This window comes from Hipposideros armiger, unplaced genomic scaffold (genome assembly GCF_001890085.2).
Source record: "Hipposideros armiger isolate ML-2016 unplaced genomic scaffold, ASM189008v1 scaffold_1700, whole genome shotgun sequence".
Classification (NCBI taxonomy): domain Eukaryota; kingdom Metazoa; phylum Chordata; class Mammalia; order Chiroptera; family Hipposideridae; genus Hipposideros; species Hipposideros armiger.
This window is the reverse complement of record NW_017733050.1, coordinates 15,051-19,595: the sequence shown is the minus strand read 5'-3', so window position 1 is coordinate 19,595 and position 4,545 is coordinate 15,051. Positions and strand designations below refer to the sequence as shown.

The window sequence follows — 4,545 nt, the reverse complement described above, 5'->3', positions numbered from 1 at the left end:
CCACTTTGAGGCCTCCAGATGTGGGTTCCACAGGGCAGGGACCTTGGGTTTGCTCATGATGCATCATCTCTCCCAGAGCAGGGCCTGGCACCTACTAAGTGCTCAATAGGTGCTCAGTGATTGAAGGCTTTCTAATGCAAGGTCCTAGAAAGCTGAAGAGGAGGAGAATAAAGTGGGTAAGATTGGAGGCAGCCTAGAGTATGAGGAACAGAGACAGACATACAGGAGAGAGAGAGAGAGAGAGAGAGAGAGAGAGAGAGAGAGAGAGAGAGAGAGAGAGAGAGATGTCCAAGAACCAGATTCAATGTGTAAAACCCAAAGAGCTCATTTTTGCTCATGACATTCAACAGAAGAATCAAGGGAAGTATCGCATCCCGCGTGGCAAGGGCAGTAAAGAGCCAGAGGGGCGGCGAAGGGCTAAAGAAACACAAGAGTCAAGTATAGAGTTAAAGCGGGCCCAAGAGGCTGCAGCCTGTCTAGGACTGAGCCCCGAATCGGGCCAACGCATAGCTTTTATTGAGAAACTTTTCAAGGAAGTGAAACTGGTTTATTCTAAAGTCCGTGTGCTTCGTGCCTTGTGGCTGTTTTCCATTAACCTATCCCATTGTATTCCAACACGTACTGTGTCTTCATACACTCACACACAACCCCCAGGATGGCGTGGCTGTACCGTGACCATAAAGATAAGGGAGATGACCAATATCATCTCACCGGGTCTCAGCATTCTGAGACACTCCCTAACGACCTCATTAGGTCAGGGTCGGTGTGAGGAAGGTGGTAGAGGACGTAGCTGTAAGGCAACTGGGAAGGTGAGCCAATAACTCAAGAGCCAGGTCTGCACAAGATGCATTGCCAGGTGCAGGATTCTGTTGGTTCCAATGATTTGTCTCAAATGGGATACTTTTTGCAGAACCAGCCAAACACTGTCAAGAAATCATATAGAGACAGTCATCAGCACCTTGACGCACCCTTGGGTAGGAGAAAGACCAGTCAGTAGATTGTGTGCATCCAATAAAGGAAAAATCACAGTTTAAAAAGGAAAGGGGAAAGAAACAAATGTCTGGGACCAGCTTGTACATTCTCCTCTAATCCATTAGCTGCAGAATTCTGGGTTATTCTGGCCAGCCTTCTCTGGACCTGACTAAGTAGATCTCCACTGAAAACAATTACAATTATTAGGAGACTTTCTAAACATTTGGAAGTTTAGCTGACAAACATATGAGATAAGGTATCTATGGGTAATGTCCACATTGTCTTTTTTTAACCTCAAGAGGGCTTAGTTGAGTCAGGAGGGCACCACTCCTCTTGTTATCGTATCAGGTAGATGTACAGAAAGTTTGTCACACTGGTAAGAGCATAAAGAAAATGGCTCTTTCACCGAATTGGACAAATACAAGGGAATATAAATTGGCACAGCTTCTATTGAAGTCAAACTAAGAACATATAAAGAGATGCCTGCAGCTCCTGGCAAAAATGGAGTGACAGAAATCGGGTTTACCTTCCTGCCTGAACTCTCACCCTTCCCTCTCCCCTGCCCTAAAAGGAAAGAAAAATAAAAATACATGAAAGATTGGTTTCCCAAACACTGGAAATCAGACAACAAAGGAAACAATCCTGAGGTGAGAAACAAACACGGTGAGCCCCACTTTTGGCCCAGCTTGCTGCTTTCAAAGAGTTTCCAGGGTGAAAATGAGGATGGGGCTTGAGACCCAATTCCTTGGACAGTAGAGGTGAAGCTGAATGTCCATGGAGAGCAAGACAGCTGGAGTTCATGGGGCAAAGATCCAGTGATGAGAGAGATGGACACAGAGAGAATGCAGGCATATGGAAAGTCTCCTTCAGGTATTCAGCAGAGAACTGATGAGGACATGCTTGTGAAGAAACTGCCTGAGGCCAAGGGAAGAAACTTCTGTAAAGATCAGAAGATTCAGTGCCTGGTGCTCCCACAGGACAGGAAATCATACTTATTCCTACCAGCCAGACTGGACTACCCATAATTCATGGGCCATTGGGAACAACATTCAGGAAAGTCTTGCCTCAGCTGTGGGAATAATCACCCCGAGACTGACCTACTTCAAAATTCATAAAAGCAAGCTTCCAGAGAATCAAACTGTTGACAAGGCACTTAACTGTACTCCAGAACAAAACTCCAGAAGAGTTATAGTACTACCAAAATAGCTAGTACCCAAGAAGATAGACTATGACAAGATCTGGCATCCAATCAAATAATGCAAGGCAGGCAAAGAGGCAGGAAAACATGACCCACAATAAGGAGAATAATCTGTCAAGTGAAACTGAGCCTTAACTGGCACAATGTTAAAATTAGCAGAGGTGACTTTAATACAGTTATTATGTCTGTCTCATATGTCCAAAGATTCATTAAAAATGTGGAATCAAACTTTAGAGACAAAACAATAACCTCCGAGATAATAAATTCACCAGGAGAAATTAACCGCAGATTAGAAATTTCAGGGGAAAAACAGAGAACATAAGCCATGAACAACTGGAAATATCCAAAATGAAACTCACAATCCTAAACAAAAAGAAAAAGTTTTTTGGTTTTTTTTTCCAAAATAAACATAGCATCAGTGAATGGTGGGACAACATTAGAAGGCCTAATATACCAGTAAATGAAGTCCCTGAAAAGACTGGGGGAGAAGAGACAATTTTTGAAGAAACCATGGCAGAAAAATGTCCCATCGTGACAAAAATGATAANCCCCAGCGGCGCGGGTCCGCATCCCGGGAGGAGCGGTGTCCCTACCGCTGGGCGGCGCGGGTGCGCGTAGGACTCCCACGCTGCGAACCTGCGGGCTCCTGCGGCTGCCGGCACCCGAGGCATCAGCGGGGGGTACTCGTGCAGCCCGGTGCTGAGTTCAGGAATGGTAACCCGCGTTCGATGTTGGATTTGGAAGTCAATTTGGGGGGCGGGGGGGTGGAGGCAGGCTCCTCGCTTCGTGGGTAGACGTGGAACTCCAAGCCGGGGTCTCTCGGGAGCCGCAGTCTCCCGGTCTAAGGAATCACCGGTGCTTCCCGGGGCGTTTTTCAGTTGGAAAAACTGGTAGCTAGAAGAGTTGTAGCAGGTCTTACGGTTTTATGTGGATGTCGTTGCTTTTCTTTTCCGGCCAAGTTTCCGTAGTGTAGTGGTTATCACGTTCGCCTAACACGCGAAAGGTCCCCGGTTCGAAACCGGGCGGAAACAGGAGTTTTCTTTTCTTGCAAGTTACATTCACGTTTTACAACCAAAAAGGAAGGTAAAGGGGTAAGCTTTGGAAGCCGACTCAGCTGCTTTTTCCAGTCACAAGACACATGGCTGGAGTTCAGTCCTCACCTGAAAGACCGCGACGAACCAGGCCTCTTTGGTCTCCTCTAAGTGACATTGGAGCGCAGTCCACAACCTCTTAGTCCAACTAGGCACACTTCAGGTACCCTCAGATCAAGAACTCCACTAACCTTCTCATCTAGCGCCCAAATCTCTACATGCTGCCTGGCATTATGCCTCTGAAAACCAACAAGTTCTTCCCGGTGAAGTGCACTTGGCTCTCCTCCAGCCCAGCTAGCTTGCGGAACAGGTTGATTTGCGTGCTAGCATAAAAGAAAACCAGCCGAAGTCCCCATCTGGGGCTTGAGCCAAAGACACAGACGAAGTTTCATGCTCCCCTACCTGAGCTGGTCCGGACATGAAAAAGGGAGCCCGTACACTTGCAGTCATCAGGGGAGCCCCTTGAGCCAGCGCAGAGATCAGGAAGTAGACGGACTCCGCTGACCCCCCTCGTCCCTCCGCCCCGCGAAGAGCCAAGTCCCCGCCCTACTCACAAGGAAACCGAGGCCGCACACAGTGCTAAAGCTAGACTAGAACGCAACCCAGGCCAGTTACCTTGTAGCCAGGCCTCAGAGCCCTAAGCATCCTCCGGGACTGGGAGAGATGAAGGGTGATGAGCAGCCGGACAAAGGCTGGGAGCCTTGCACAGCAGCATTCAGCCCTTCGCAGGTGGGATCCGCATCCACTGCTGCTGTGTCTCAGAAAGCTTTCAACATTTTCATCTAGCCTAGAAGCGGTTCTCAACCTTCCTAATGCCGCGACCCCTTACTACAGTTCCTCATGTTGTGGTGACCCCCGACCATAAAATTATTTTCGTTGCTACTCTATAACTGTAATTTTGCTACTGTTATGAATCGTAACGTAAATATTTTTGTTTTCTGATGATCTTAGGCGACCCCTGTGAAAAGGTCGTTCGACCCCCAAACGGGTCGCGACCCCACAAGTTGAGAACCTCTAGATTCTAGGGGTACTAAGTAAGACCGTTTCCCCGTGGCTCCCTGGTGGTCTAGTGGTTAGGATTCGGCGCTCTCACCGCCGCGGCCCGGGTTCGATTCCCGGTCAGGGAATCCATTTTAGGACCTTTCTCTACGACTATCTAAGCGCTGGTGGGGCGAGGTCCAACAAGGGTTCCAGGCATCATCGCCCAGGCTGAGAGAGGCGAAAGGGGATGTCTTTTCTTGGCCTTCACCAAGTGCCTCCAGTCTAACTCCAAGCAAACACAGG

At 48.2% G+C, this 4,545-nt stretch overlaps 2 non-coding genes across 2 annotated transcripts; both read left to right on the top strand.

Moving 5' to 3' along the window:
* The first annotated feature begins 3,128 nt into the window (after positions 1–3,128).
* Positions 3,129–3,201, top strand: TRNAV-AAC (transfer RNA valine (anticodon AAC)). Its single transcript has one exon. It is a non-coding gene; the product is annotated as a tRNA-Val (tRNA).
* A 1,115-nt stretch (positions 3,202–4,316) lies between these two features.
* TRNAE-CUC (transfer RNA glutamic acid (anticodon CUC)) lies at positions 4,317–4,388 on the top strand. Its single transcript has one exon. It is a non-coding gene; the product is annotated as a tRNA-Glu (tRNA).
* Positions 4,389–4,545: the final 157 nt, after the last annotated feature.